The 16483-nt window shown below is 44.8% G+C and overlaps 1 pseudogene; it reads right to left on the reverse strand.

The window, feature by feature from the left end:
* Positions 1–338: 338 nt before the first annotated feature.
* Positions 339–15659, reverse strand: LOC106566710 (aladin-like; annotated as a pseudogene).
* Positions 15660–16483: the final 824 nt, after the last annotated feature.

Consider the following 16483-nt stretch of genomic DNA (forward strand, 5'->3'; position numbering starts at 1 on the left):
CACATTATAGTTTACTTAAATCCTTCTGATTATTCTTGACCGAAAGTGAAGGGCAAATCAGGAAGGTAAAACACCAAACTATCCTATTAATGCCAGATTGTTCTAAGATTGAATACTTATTATTGCCAAGTATAGAATAAGGGACGATACAGTATACTCTTTTACCTTAGAACATGGAGATGATTTAAGAAACATCATTAAAGACACACTGAAGCCTCCCAATCAACTCATTCAACTCTTTTGCAAGAACAAACCGGCGATGGCTTGACCTTTACCTCATCCCACCAACCCCCTTGCCATGTCTTGGACTAGGCATAAAAAAAAGACACAAATACCCATTTGCATAACACTTTGTACACGTTTATTTAACAAGTGTTCCAAAAATTATAAATTGTACTTACAAACATGACTTGAAATATGGTTTCTATGTTAGTTTGCGTGTGTGTGTGGTTAGGAGTTCTGTGTAGAGTGTCTGGTTGGCGTAGTCTGCTGGCCTGCCATGGGACAGGGGGAGAGAGGGGCTGCCTCCCAGGCCGGGCTGGGGATTCCCAGCACTCATAAAGCAAAAAGGCATATGGGTAATCTTTCCATTAGACCAACACTGTGGAGTGACAACATCACTAGTCACTGAGATGAGTGCCACCTAGCTAGACCTTGTGCTCTATTCACTGCAGCACGTCAACAGCCATGTCAAATGGAATGATCAGTGTGTAGACCATGTACAATTTCTAGTTGAAGTCTCATTGCCCATCTTTCCCATTCAAATGACATTAATGCATAAACTACTTTTGAGTAAAACTAAAAACAAATAAAAACTTTAAAATTGAAAGTAAAATATAGCTTTAAGATCAGTTTAAGCAGCACTGTGGGGAAACATCTAAATGCCTGGTGGTCCCCTACATGTAAAGAATAGCGTTTGTAGAGACTGACCACAGTGAGCTGGGCTCCATGATGGTAATTGGGGTTGAACTGCATCAGTCTGGGCTCTGTCCCGGCCTCCCCTGAACAAAACCACTGGAACACATAGACAGACAGTTATTACCACTGACATACAGAGATACACAACACTGAGACACCCTCCTGGATATATAACATACTAGAGCACCTACCATGGCAGAAGCTTAAAAGCGGGGTTGATTTGAGTCTTGAACACTGCGATCATGGCAGGGTGGCCTGCTTCAGCATCTCCTGATGGAACGGGTAAGAGGGAGGAAGTGAGTGGAGGAGAGAAGATGAAGAAAAAAAACAACACTTTCCAACTTGGAGAAAGAGGAGGGAAGGAGCCTGACTTTTGAGAAGCACGGCTAGTCTCTCTCCTGTCGGGTCCCACGCTAGCGACTGGATCTCTCCTCCGACCCTGAAAAAAACACATACACAATAAGCTAATCTGTAAGGTTAATCAATAACTAGTTTAGTGAATGACTAGTTAACCCAGGCCTTTCCTTACGCCATATCTCCATCTGGTGTATTTAAGGTTGTCTTAGACAGGTCGGCCACCACTGTTGCTGCCTTCGGCCCCCCTGACATCCCTAAGGGCATCCCTAGTGGAGAAAGAGGAGGACTTACATCAAAACAAACAACGCAAGCACACAGCACACAGTGTAAAACAACTGTAAGAGGTTGGTGTGCTTCATATCATACATGGTATTGTGTTTGTACCTGGGGTGTCAGTGAAAGTTAGGGCATAGATGACAGTCTCACCTTGCACACTGAAGAGCAGCCGACTCCCATCGGGACTCCAACTGCCAGACTAGACAGTTACAGAGAGACAGTTAGCCAAACACACAAACAATCACACAGACCAGGTGTCTCACCTGACAGCGCCCCTTCAGACAAGGCCACCGCTCGCAAGTCCACATCCTGGTTTCCCAAACCCTGCAGCAACACACACAATACATACACTACTGTTCTAAAGTTTGGGTTCACATAGAAATGTCCTTGTTTTTGAAAGAAAAGCACATTTTGTCCATTAATATAACATCAAATTAATTAGAAATGCAGTGTAGACATTGTTAATGTTGTAAATGACTATTCTAGCTGGAAACGGATGAAGGGAATATCTACACAAGCCCATTATTAGCAACCATCACTCCTGTGTTCCAATGGAAGACCAGTTTTATTGCTTCTTTAATCAGAACAACAGTTTTCAGCTGTGCTAACATACTTGCAAAAGGGTTTTCTAATGATCAATTAGACTTTTAAAATGATAAACTTGGATTAGCTAACACAACGTGCCATTGGAAAACAGGAGTGAGTTGGTTGCTGATAATGGGCCTTAACGACATAAAGCTCTCCTGCACTACTGTCTCTGACCTGAAGAGGGAGGAGGGGGAAGCTGCCAGCACGCGACTGCCATCAGGGGACCAGGACAGGTACGTGACTCCTCCCCCTCCCACACGGTAGAGGCACACAGCTCTCAACAGCTACATCCCACACCTGACAGAGATAGAAACAGAGACAGAGAGAAAGAGAGAGCGAAAGCGAGAGAAATACAGAGTCACAAGGATGTTCCAGCATCACAGTAAAATACTTTCACAGTTGAGTAGAGGTTGAGACTGCTGGTTCCTACCAGCATGGCAGTGTCCCTGGGAGAGGCCGACACCAGGAGAGATCCGTTAGGTGACCATGCCATGGAAGTGACAGCGGAGTGGCCTGGGTGGGACAGGACCTGGGCACAGCCAGAAGAGAGTCTGTGGGAGGGAAGGAGAGATAGAAAGAGATTGAATTGAGAAATAGGGAGGACGGAGAAAAAGAAAGTTGAGGAGTATAATAATGAGCATGTATACCTGGCAGAGAACGAGGTGGGGTCCACATGCCAGACCAGCAGGCAGTTGTGACAGGCCACGGCCAGGGCAGACGCACACAGAGGCTTCCACTGCAGGGCTGCCACACTGCGCTGCAGACGGTGCTTTAGGGTGGGAGTAGGAGCACTGAGGGAGAGAGACAGTGTTTGAGAGAGAGACAGAGCGAGAGAGAGAGCGAGACAGAACAAGTTTAACACCACACTAGGTTGGTCTGACTGAATATGATTTTGAGGACATAGGTTTCATCTGAATCCAGGAAACCGACCCATACGAAGATTCTCAATTGGTTTTGCTCGGCTCCTCACGTCCTCTCCTCACCTTTTGAAAAGGTAAAAAATAATCAAGAGGCGGCGAAGAGAGGAAACAATTTTGCTTATATGAAATGACTCTCCTTCTCCACTTGCGCGTCATCATGTAAATCACGTTTAGGAATCCCAAAATAAATATCTTCAGGAAAAATGTAATTAGATAGTTGTGCTAGACATTTTATAGATTAAAGATAAGTTTTGTTTTCAAATATGTGCATTCTTTTCTCCTCAGAGAACACAACAGCTGTTTCAAAGGGGGTGTGACTGGTTTCAAAACTCTTCCGCGATAGCCGACCGTAGGATACTCTTGTGAACCCTCTGCCGAAGGATGTAATCGAGGAGGTGAGCATATTCCTCCGTTCACCTACTAACGAATTAGCATTCTCCTCGACCACATCAATTTTCAGGCCCCAGAGAACAGGACGGAGGAGTTGAGAAACTCCCATAGAGTTTAATAGTCAATGACACAGCACCATTGCAATAGACCGACAGTGGGGCCATGAGTCTGCTACTTACCTCTTGGGGTTGTAGATCTGGATGGGGTCGTCTTAACGGGAAACAGCACACTTCTGGGTGTGTGGGTGAAGCTCCACACTGCACAGTCCGACCTGAAACACAGGGAGCAACAATAGGGTCTAGTTGCACCAGTAGGGCTTAAAAAACATTGATCTTTTATAGGGCTGTTGCGGTGACCGTATTACTGCCACACCAGCAGTCATGAGTCGTGACCGCAGTCATATTCCACGTGAACATTAAGCCACGGAAATCTCCTTCTATGCACTCTGGACATGCGTTGGTTGTACCCAACTCCCTAACAACCATCAGGTCATTAATGGCCTGGTACTGAGGGCTCTATTGTCAATGCAGTTGCAATTGAAAATCACATCACATACTTATCATCAAAACAGTATCATGCTTTTAAAACGTACTTCACAGTGATCGATCAATTTGAAGAAAGTTCAACAAAAGGTTGAAACTGAGTGGAAAATATGTTCCTTGTGGATGTTGTTTCAAATTCAAACACGGAAATGGACAGCGCTTTCTAAGGTGATGATTAATTCAAAACACCCATATGCATATTATAGCTTATGCATACATATAGGCCTATATTAGAGGTCGACCGATTAATTGGAATGGCCGATTAATTAGGGCCGATTTCAAGATTTCATAACAATCGGTCATCTGTATTTTTGGACACCGATTTGGCGTTTTTAAAATTTTTTTTATTATATATATATTTTTTATACACCTTTATTTAACTAGGCAAGTCAGTTAAGAACACATTCTTATTTTCAATGACGGCCTAGGAACGGTGGGTTAACTGCCTTGTTCAGGGGCAAAACGACAGATTTTGACCATGTCAGCTCGGGGATTCGTTTTTGCAACCTTCCAGTTACTAGTCCAACGCTCCACCTGCCTTACATTGCACTCCATGAGGAGCCTGCGTGGCAGGCTGACTACCTGTTACGCGAGGGCAGCAATAAGCCAAGGTAAGTTGCTAGCTAGCATTAAACTTATCTTATGAAAAACAATCAATCAATCTTAACATAATCACTAGTTAACTACACATGGTTGATGATATTACTAGTTTATCTAGCTGGTCCTGCGTTGCATATAATCGATGCGGTGCCTGTTAGTTTCTCATCGAATCACAGCCTACTTCGACAAACGAGTGATGATTTAACAAGCGCATTTGCGAAAAAAGCACTGTCGTTGCACCAATGTACCTAACTATAAACATCAATGCCTTTCTTTAAAATGAATACAGAAATATATATTTTTAAACCTGCATATTTAGTTAATATTGCCTGCTAACATGAATTTCTTATAACTAGGGAAATTGTGTCACTTCTCTTGCGTTCCGTGCAAGAAGTCAGGGTATATGCAGCAGTTTGGGCCGCATGGCTCATTGCGAACTGTGTGAAGTCCATTTATTCCTAACAAAGGCCGTAATTAATTATGACATAACATTGAAGGTTGTATAATGTAACAGCAATATTTTGACTTAGGGATGCCATCCATTAAATAAAATACGGAACGGTTCCGTATTTCACTGAAAGAATAAACTTTTTGTTTTCGAAATGATAGTTTCCGGATTCGACCATTTTAATGACAAAAGGCTCGTATTTCTGTGTGTTATTATGTTATAATTAAGTCTATGATTTGATAGAGCAGTCTGACTGAGCAATGGTAGGCACCAGCAGGCTCGTAAGCATTCATTCAAACAGCACTTTCGTGCGTTTGCCAGCAGCTCTTCGCAATGCTTCAAGCATTGTGCTGTTTATGACTTCAAGCCTATCAACTCCCGAGATTAGTCTGGTGTAACCGATGTGAAATGGCTAGCTAGTTAGCGGGGTGCGCGCTAATAGCGTTTCAAACGTCACTCCCTCTGAGACTTGGAGTAGTTGTTCCCCTTGCTCTGCATGGGTAACGCTGCTTCGAGGGTGGCTGTTGTCGATGGGTTCCTGGTTCGAGTCCAGGTAGGAGCGAGGAGAGGGACGGAAGCTATACTGTTACACTGGCAATACTAAAGTGCCTATAAGAACATCCAATAGTCAAAGGTATATGAAATACAAATCGTATAGAGAGAAATAGTCCTATAATTCCTATAATAACAACAACCTAAAACTTCTTACCTGGGAATACTGAAGACTCATGTTAAAAGGAACCACCAGCTTTCATATGTTCTCATGTTCTGAGCAAGGAACTTAAATGTTAGCTTTTTTTTTTTACATGGCACATATTGCACTTTTACTTTCTTCTCCAACACTTTGTTTTTGCATTATTTAAACCAAATTGAACATGTTTCATTATTTATTTGAGGCTAAATTGATTTTATTGATGTATTATATTAAGTTAAAATAAGTGTTCATTCAGTATTGTTGTAATTGTCATTATTACAAATAACTTCTTTTTTTTTTAAATTTAATTCTAAAATCGGCCGATTAATCGGTATATATGAGCGCAAACCGGAAGAAAAAAAGTTATTAAAATAAAGATTGTGCCATTATACACTCAGTGTACAAAACATTAGGAGCACCTGCTCTTTCCATGACAGACTGACCAGGTGAAAGCTATGATCCCTTATTGAGGTCACCTGTTAAATACACTTCAAATCAGTGCAGATGCAGGGGAGAAGACCAGTTAAAGGATTTTTAAGCCTCGATACAATTGAGACATGGATTGTGTATGTGTGCCATTCAGAGGGTGAATGTGCCAGACAAAATATACTGCTCAAAAAAATAAAGGGAACACTTAAACAACACATCCTAGATCTGAATGAAAGAAATAATCTTATTAAATACTTTTTTTCTTTACATAGTTGAATGTGCTGACAACAAAATCACACAAAAATAATCAATGGAAATCCAATTTATCAACCCATGGAGGTCTGGATTTGGAGTCACACTCAAAATGAAAGTGGAAAACCACACTACAGGCTGATCCAACTTTGATGTAATGTCCTTAAAACAAGTCAAAATGAGGCTCAGTAGTGTGTGTGGCCTCCACGTGCCTGTATGACCTCCCTACAACGCCTGGGCATGCTCCTGATGAGGTGGCGGATCGTCTCCTGAGGGATCTCCTCCCAGACCTGGACTAAAGCATCCGCCAACTCCTGGACAGTCTGTGGTGCAACGTGGCGTTGGTGGATGGAGCGAGACATGATGTCCCAGATGTGCTCAATTGGATTCAGGTCTGGGGAACGGGTGGGCCAGTCCATAGCATCAATGCCTTCCTCTTGCAGGAACTGCTGACACACTCCAGCCACATGAGGTCTAGCATTGTCTTGCATTAGGAGGAACCCAGGGCCAACCGCACCAGCATATGGTCTCACAAGGGGTCTGAGGATCTCATCTCGGTACCTAATGGCAGTCAGGCTACCTCTGGCGAGCACATGGAGGGCTGTGCGGCCCCCCAAAGAAATGCCACCCCACACCATGACTGACCCACCGCCAAACCGGTCATGCTGGAGGATGTTGCAGGCAGCAGAACGTTCTCCACGGCATCTCCAGACTCTGTCACGTCTGTCACGTGCTCAGTGTGAACCTGCTTTCATCTGTGAAGAGCACAGGGCGCCAGTGGAGAATTTGCCAATCCTGGTGTTCTCTGGCAAATACCAAACGTCCTGCACGGTGTTGGGCTGTAAGCACAACCCCCACCTGTGGACGTCGGGCCCTCATACCACCCTCATGGAGTCTGTTTCTGACCGTTTGAGCAGACACATGCACATTTGTGGCCTGCTGGAGGTCATTTTGCAGGGCTCTGGCAGTGCTTCTCCTGCTCCTCCTTGCACAAAGGCGGAGGTAGCGGTCCTGCTGCTGGGTTGTTGCCCTCCTACGGCCTCCTCCACGTCTCCTGATGTACTGGCCTGTCTCCTGGTAGCGCCTCCATGCTCTGGACACTACGCTGACAGACACAGCAAACCTTCTTGCCATAGCTCGCATTGATGTGCCATCCTGGATGAGCTGCACTACCTGAGCCACTTGTGTGGGTTGTAGACTCCGTCTCATGCTACCACTAGAGTGAAAGCACCGCCAGCATTCAAAAGTGACCAAAACATCAGCCAGGAAGCATAGGAACTGAGAAGTGGTCTGGGTTGTGCCATGGCGGAGATCGTTGTGGGCTATACTCGGCCTTGTCTTAGGACGGTAAGTTGGTGGTTGGAGACATCCCTCTAGTGGTGTGGGGGCTGTGCTTTGGCAAAGTGGGTGGGGTTATATCCTGCCTGTTTGGCCCTGTCCGGGGGTATCATCGGATGGGGCCACCGTGTCTTCTGATCCCTCCTGTCTCAGCCTCCAGTATTTATGCTGCAGTAGTTTATGTGTTGGGGGGCTAGGGTCAGTCTGTTACATCTGGAGTATTTCTCTTGTCTTATCCGGTGTCATGTGTCAATTTAAATATGCTCTCTCTAATTCTCTCTTTCTGTCTTTCTCTCGGAGGACCTGAGCCCTAGGACCATGCCTCAGGACTACCTGGTATGATGACTCCTTGCTGTCCCCAGTCCACCTGGCCGTGCTGCTGCTCCAGTTTCAACTGTTCTGCCTGCGGCTATGGAACCCTGACCTGTTCACCGGACGTGCTTGTTGCACCCTCGACAACTACTATGATTATTATTATTTGACCATGCTGGTCATTTATGAACATTTTAACATCTTGACCATGTTCTGTTATAATATCCACCCTGCACAGCCAGAAGATGACTGGCCACCCCTCATAGCCTGGTTCCTCTCTAGGTTTCTTCCTAGGTTTTTGGCCTTTCTAGGGAGTTTTTCCTAGGGAGTTTTTCCTAGCCACCGTGCTTCTTTCACATGCATTGCTTGCTGTTTGGGGTTTTAGGCTGGGTTTCTGTACAACACTTTGAGATATCAGCTGATGTACGAAGGGCTATATAAATACATTTGATTTGATTCTGTGGTCCCCACCTGCAGAACCACTCCTTTATTGGGGGTGTCTTGCTAATTGCCTATAATTTCCACCTGTTGTCTATTCCATTTGCACAACAGCATACGAAATTTATTGTCAATCAGTGTTGCTTCCTAAGTGGACAGTTTGATTTCACAGAAGTGTGATTAACTTGGAGTTACATTGTGTTGTTTAAGTGTTCCCTTTATTTTTTTGAGCAGTGTATTTAAGTGCCTTTGAACGGGGTATGGTAGTAGGTGCCAAGTGCATCGGTTTGACTGTGGCAAGAACTGCACGCTGCTGGGTTTTTCACGCTCAACAGTTTCCGGTGTGTATCAAGAATGGTCCACCACCCAAAGGACATCCAGCCAACTTGACACAACTGTGGGAAGCATTGCAGTCAATATGGGCCAGCATCCCTGTGGAACGCTTTCGACAATTGAGGCTGTTCGGAGGGCAAAAGGGGGTGCAACTCAATGTTAGGAAGGTGTTCCTAATGTTTTGGAAGAAAACATGTGCCGTCATCATGTGCCGGCAAAAGGGGGTGCAACTCAATGTTAGGAAGGTGTTCCTAATGTTTTGGATGGAAACATGTGCCGTCATCATTGCTTTGCACAAAAAGGGCTTCACAGGCAAGGATATTGCTGCCAGTAAGATTGCACCAAAATCAACCATGTATTGGATCATCAAGACCTGTAAAGAGAGCTGTTCAATTGTTGAGAAGAAGGCTTCAGGGAGCCCAAGAAAGTCCAGCAAGCGCCAGGACCGTCTCCTAAAGTTGATTCCGCTGCGGGATCGGGGCACCACCAGTGCAGAGCTTGCTCAGAAATGGCAGCAGGCATGTGTGAGTGCATCTGCACGCACAGTGAGGCGAAGACTTTTGGAGGATGGCCTGGTGTCAAGAAGGGCAGCAAAGAAGCCACTTCTCTCCAGGAAAAACACCAGGGACAGACTGATATTCTGCAAAAGGTTCAGGGATTGGACTGCTGAGGACTGGGGTAAAGTCATTTTCTCTGATGAATCCCCTTTCCAATTGTTTGGGGCATCCGTAAAAAAGCTTGTCCGGAGAAGACAAGGTGAGCACTACCATCAGTCCTGTGTCATGCCAACAGTAAAGCATCCTGAGACCATTCATGTGTGGGGTTGCTTCTCAGCCAAGGGAGTAGGCTCACTCACAATTTTGCCTAAGAACACAGCCATGAATAAAGAGTGGTACCAACACATCCTCCGAGAGCAACTTCTCCCAACCATCCAGGAACAGTTTGGTGACGAACAATGCCTTTTCCAGCATGATGGAGCACCTTGCCATAAGGCAAAGGTGATAACTAAGTGGCTTGGGGAACAAAACATCGATATTTTGGGTCCATGGCCAGGAAACTCCCCAGACCTTAATCCCATTGAGAACTTGTGGTCAATCCTCAAGAGGGAGGTGGATAAACAAAACCCCACAAATTCTGACAAACTCCAAGCATTGATTATGCAAGAATGGGCTGCCATCAGTCAGGATGTGGCCCAGAAGTTAATTGACAGCATGCCAAGGTGGATTGCAGAGGTCTGTAAAAAGAAGGGTCAACACTGCAAATATTGACTCTTCGCATCAACTTCATGTAATTGTCAATAGAAGCCTTTGACACTTACGAAATGCTTGTAATTATACTTCAGTATTCCATAGTAACATCTGACAAAAATATCTGAAGACACTGAAGCTGCAAACTTTGTGGAAATTAATATTTGTGTCATTCTCAAAACTTTTGGCCACGACTGTACATGTTTTAAATGGATGGGTTTGTGTGCGTGTGAATGGGTGCATGTAAGCGAGTGTAGAAGTGCAAGTGTGTGAACCCAAATCGGAAACCATGAATAGATGGCAGCATTCGCGCAAAACTGAAAGCACGAACCACCGCATTTAACCATGGCAAGGTGACTGGGAATATGACCGAATACAAACATTGTAGTTATTCCCTCCGTAAGCCAATGAAATAGGCAAAACTTCAGTACAGAGACAAAGTGGAGTCGCAATTCAACGGGTCAGACACGAGACGTATGTGGCAGGGTCAACAGACAATCACGGACTACAAAGGGGAAACCAGCCACGTCGCGAACACTGACGTCTTGCTTCCGGACAAGCTCAACACCTTCGCCCGCTTTGTGGATAACACAGTGCCACCGACGCAGCCCGCTACCAAGGTCTGTGGGCTCTGCTTCTCTGGTGACTGACGTGAGTAAGACATTTAAGCGTGTTAACCCCGGCAAGGCTGCCGGCCAAGACGGCATCCCTGCCCCGTCCTCAGAGCATGCGCATACCAGCTGGCTGGAGTATTTACGGACATATTCAATCTCTCCCTATCCCAGTCTGCTGTCCTCACTTGCTTCTAGATGTCCACCATTGTTTCTGTACCCAAGAAAGCAAAGGTAACTGAACTAAAAGACTATCGCCCTATAGCACTCACTTCTGTCATCATGAAGTGCTTTGAGAGGCTAGTTAAGGATCATATCACCTCCACCTTACCTGACACCCTAGAGCCACTTCGATTTACTTACCACCCCAATAGATCCACAGACAATGCAATCGCCATCGTACTGCATACTGCCCTATCCCACCTGGACAAGAGGAATACTTATGTATCCATTGACTATTCATCAGCATTCAACACCATAGTACACTCCAAGCTCATCATTAAGTTTGGGGCCCTGGGTCTGAACCCCGTCCTGTGCAACTGGGTCCTGGACTTCCTGATGGGCCGCCCTCAGGTGGTGAAGGTAGGAAACAACACCTCCACTTCGCTGATCCTCAACACAGGGACCCGACAATGGTGCGTGCTCAGCCCCCTCCTGTACTCCCTGTTCACCCATGACTGGGTGGCCACGCAAGCCTCCAACTCAATCATCAAGTTTGCAGACGACAAAACAGTAGTAGGCCTGATTACTAACAATGACGAGACAGCCAACAGAGAGGAGGTGAGGGCCCTGGGAGAGTAGTGCCAGGAAAATAACTTCTCACTCAACATCAACAAAACAAACAAAGGAGCTGATTGTGGACTTCAGGAAACAGCAGTGGGAGCACGCCACTATCAACATCGACGGGACCGCAGTGGAGAAGGTGGAAAGCTTCAAGTTCCTTGGCGTACACATCACTTACGATCTGAAATGGTCCACCCACACAGATAGTGTAGTGAAGAAGGCGCATCCGCGCCAATTTGGCTTGGCCCCTAAAACCCTCATACTTTTACAGATGCACAATTGAGAGCATCCTGTCAGGCTGTATCCCAGCCTGGTACGGCAACTGCACTGCCCGCAACCGCAGGGCTCTCCAGAGGGTGGTGCGATCTGCCCAACGCATCACCGGGGGCAAACTACCTGCCCTCCAGGACACCTACAGCACCCAATGTCACAGGAAGGCCAAAAAGATCATCAAGGACATCAACCACCCTAGCCACGGCCTGTTCACCCCGCTATCATCCAGAAGGCGAGGTCAGTACAGGTGCATCAAAGCTGGGACCAGTTTGAGCTGTTCTGTGAAGGGAGTAGTACATGGCGTTGTACGAGATCTTTAGTTTCTTGGCAATTTCTCGCATGGAATAGCATTCATTTCACAGAACAAGAATAGACTGATGAGTTTCAGAAGAAAGTTATCTGTTTCTTGCCATTTTGAGCCTGTAATCGAACCCACAAATGCTGATGCTCCAGATACTCAACTAGTCTCAAGAAGGCCAGTTTTATTGCTTCTTTAATCAGAACAACAGTTTCAGCTGTGCTTACAATTGCAAAAGGGTTTTCTGATGATCAATTAGCCTTTTAAAATTGTAAACTTGGATTAGCTAACACAACGTGACATTGGAACACAGGAGTGATGGTTGCTGATAATGGGCCTCTGTACGCCTATGTAACCGGTGTGAAATGGCTAGCTAGTTAGTGGGGTGCGAGCTAATAGCGTTGCAATCCGTGACGTCACTTGCTCTGAGACCTTGAAGTAGTTGTTCCCCTTTCTCCACAAGGGCCGCGGCTTTTGTGGAGTGGTGGGTAACGATGCTTCGTGGGGAGGCAGTTGTTGATGTGTAGAGGGTCCCTGGTTCGAGCTCAGGTAGGGGCGAGGAGAGGGATGGAAGCTATACTGATACATTGATGCTGTTGACCCGGATCACTGGTTGCTGCGGAAAAGGGGGAGGTCAAAAGGGGGGTGAGTGCAACCAGTGTGAAATGGCTAGCTAGTTAGCAGGATGCACGCTAATAGCGTTTCAATCGGTGACGTCACTCGCTCTGAGGCCTTGAAGTAGTTGTTCCCCTTGCTCTGCAAGGGCCGCGTCTTTTGTGGAGTGGTGGGTAACGATGCTTCGTGGGGAGGCAGTTGTTGATGTGTAGAGGGTCCCTGGTTCGAGCTCAGGTAGGGGCGAGGAGAGGGATGGAAGCTATACTGTTACACCTATGTAGATATTCCATTTTAAAAAATCTGCCGTTTTCAGCTACAATAGTCATTTACAACATTAACAATGTCTATCTACACTGTATTTCTGATCAATTTGATGTTATTTTAATGGACAACAAATATGCTTTCCTTTCAAAAACAAGGACATTTCTAAGTGACCCAAACTTTTGAAAGGTACTGTATGTAAATCAGACACATTTTTTATTTTTTTTTTGTAAAAATTGATAACCTGTTTTGACTTTGTCATTATGGGGTATTGTGTGTAGATTGATGAGGGGGAAAAACAATTTAATCAATTTTAGAATAAGGTTGTAACATAACAAAATGTGGAAAAAGTGAACGGGTCTGAATACTTTACGAATGCACTGTAGGCCGACTCATATTCTGTTTTTCTGAAATAAAACATTTCTTAATATAATTTATTGTGAAGTGTATATATTAGCAACAAGTATAATTCTTTGGTCTGGCGTAGAGCCCATTTTCCGTCGGACGTAGAGTTACAACCCACTTACGACCAAGTGGTGCAACTGGCCCCAGAACAACACCATATACCATAAAGCAGTGGTCACCAACCTTTTCTGAATCAAGATAACTTTCGAAGTTAAAAAGAAAGATCTACCGCTCAGATTTTTTAAACTTTTCTTACATGATAAAAAAACGAAAAAACATTAACCTAATAAAAATGTGGTTTGTGCAGTAGGACTAAAACATTATTGTCTACTTGGCCTGCCAATACTGTTCTTCTCAGACCATATTATATTTCAAAAGTCGAGCTTTGATAAGAAAATAGATCAGTTGGTGTCGCACTTGCAAGGCACAACTGAGCATCATTTGAAATAATTTGCTTTTTTATTTTACTGGACTGCATCTGATAGTCATGGTGATTTCAAGACAACTGGGAACTCTGAAAAGAAAACGTGGTCAAATCATAACATCAGTGATCTTCTGGTCGGAAAGTCTGAGCTCTAGAAAGATACCCAAGTTTGCAACTTGAAATTCCGAGTTATATGACCGTTCAAAACGATTTTTCCCAGTCGGATCACATTTTGTTTTAAAGTTCCCAGTTGTCTTGGAACACACTAAAGTCGGAAATTTCCGAGTTCCCAGTTGTTTTGAATACAGCATTAGTCTCAGCGGAGGGAGGGAGCAGCAGAGGGTCCGCCTCTCATGGCTCCTGTTCTCTCCTCCGGTGAGACTGACCAGAGAGAGGGGACATCGTCTTCCACTTGATGGCAAAACTCTACTTGCACCACATTTGCCTCGTACAAATTCATGTTGTTCCTATGAACAGAGAATGTTAAATATTCCTCATTATTAAAATAGACACGATGAGCTGCTAATAATAATATAAACGCAGGTCTATCGATTCACTTGTCTACTCATTCATTATTCATTGCAGCGCCAGTGGAAGTAGGGAGAAACACATTTTATGTTTTGTAATAGTGTGGATTTTGGTATTTTATTCGGATCCCCATTAGCTGTTGGAAAAGCAGCAGCTACTCCTCCTGGGGTCCACACAAAACATGAAATATAATACAGAATGACATAATACAGAACATTAATAGACAAGAACAGCTCAAGGACAGAACTACATACATTTTTTAAAAGGCACACGTAGCCTACATATCAATGCACACACACAAACTATAAAATAATAAAACAGTGTTGACAGTGATGAATAAAAACAGACGAACTCACTCAAAAACAGCAGCTCTTTGCTGTATTCTTTGACGGTCTCCCTCTCTCTCTGGACAAGGTTTTATGAATCTCGGGTAGGCTAGTATAACATTTTCTGTGGCCGGGGTTGTGGAAACTGTAGGCAAGGTGATTTGAGCGATCCAGCACAAATACAATTTAAAAAGGAGCGCAAGCAAGTGATCGACTAGGAATGCCTTGAAGATTGACCTGACCAATCGATCGTGATCGACCGGTTGGTGACCATTGTCCTAGTTAATAAATAACTCATATTTGACAAGGACATAAGAGAGGGTATATTTAAGGATCTAATTGGGGACTGAAACTAAAAAGGTGGTCTTACCAGTCGAGCACCTGGGAAAACACAGCGGTCATGTCCTCGCTGCTTAACTGAAGACAAAGGGCAGACAACAACAGTCAATTAGAGAAGCCTGCAGATTCCAAAACACTCTGGCAAGTTTTGTATTGTCTGATTGTTACTGATGGAAATTGTGCCATGTGAATTGACTGAGACTGGGCCACTTACTGTGAGATGAGGAAACAGAGAGCCGTGGAAGGAGGAGACCCACCGTAGCAAAGCCAGGACACAGCTAGAGCTAACCTCTAGCCACTTGGGCGCTGGGAACACACACACACACATTAAAGAGTTACACAAACTCTTGCATGATAGAACACTTTCTTATCTGAAGCGCAGTCTGCATGTAATACTTTCAAGACCGTGAAATAATAAAGATAACATGGCACTCACCCTCTGCACTGGAGTTGGCTATTTCATTTAAGAGTCCAGAGAGGCCTGCATCACGCCTAGCAGACAGACACAGAGGTAGGGATTTGTGAACAGGGCCTTAGAGAATTGACTGTGTGTGTCTCTGTCTGTGTCTATGTGTATGTGTGTCTCACACACCAAGCCTCTGCACTCCGTGTGTACAGTGTCTCACAGTGGTCCCGAAAGGCTGCCTTGCTGCTGCTCTCTTGGCAGCTGTGAGGTTTCAGTGACTCTCCCGGGAAGTACAGATTCAGAGCACGTTAATCCTACAGCAAATGGAAATACATCACACACACACACACACACACACACACACACACACACACACACACACACACACACACACACACACACCCTAATAAGAATAAACATCTAAACATTACAGTGACAAACAGTTTTTGGTAACTGAAGTTTGTGGTGACTAGTACACGGATTGGCATTGATATGATAGCCCGCCCGCCCACCCACCCACCCCAAACCAGACTGCTGGATCTGTGTTGGACTCGTCGTATTGAGAAGTCTCTCCATAGCCGGGCAGCGGAGGGGGGAACAGAGCCAAGGAACACATTATAACCACATTACTCCTGAAAAAGACATCACATTTAGTAGCTCAGCATTCAGTTATCACATGCAGATGCTAGCTAAATCAGCTAGCTAGTCACTAACGTTAGCTAACTAGTTACCGTTGGCTATGTATCAAACTTGGCTAGCTAGATTGGATTGACACTTTAGACTTGCTAGCTACTTAGCAAGCTAGCTAGACCGAGATTTACAAAATACAACTACACAGTTATCCATGTAGTGGTACATTGCCAATGTACCGTTGTTAACGTTACCTTTCTTCTCCTGTAAAATGTAGCTAGGTTTACAGCAGCTTCAAACAGATTGGCCAGTTAGCAAATCCCGCCGTGCTGGATTCATAAACTACGGAGGCCTGTAGAAGGCATACAATACAGCGAATTTCCACAACGCGGACATACTTTGCCCAGAGGTGAATACGCTGCTGTCATCTATCGGATAAATAGTGGCATTACATCCAACTTCTGTTTCTCAGTTCACATTGGTGCTGTTTGTTTCAAAACAT

The sequence above is a fragment of the Salmo salar genome, chromosome ssa13, assembly GCF_905237065.1.
Source record: "Salmo salar chromosome ssa13, Ssal_v3.1, whole genome shotgun sequence".
Taxonomy (NCBI): Eukaryota; Metazoa; Chordata; class Actinopteri; order Salmoniformes; family Salmonidae; genus Salmo; species Salmo salar.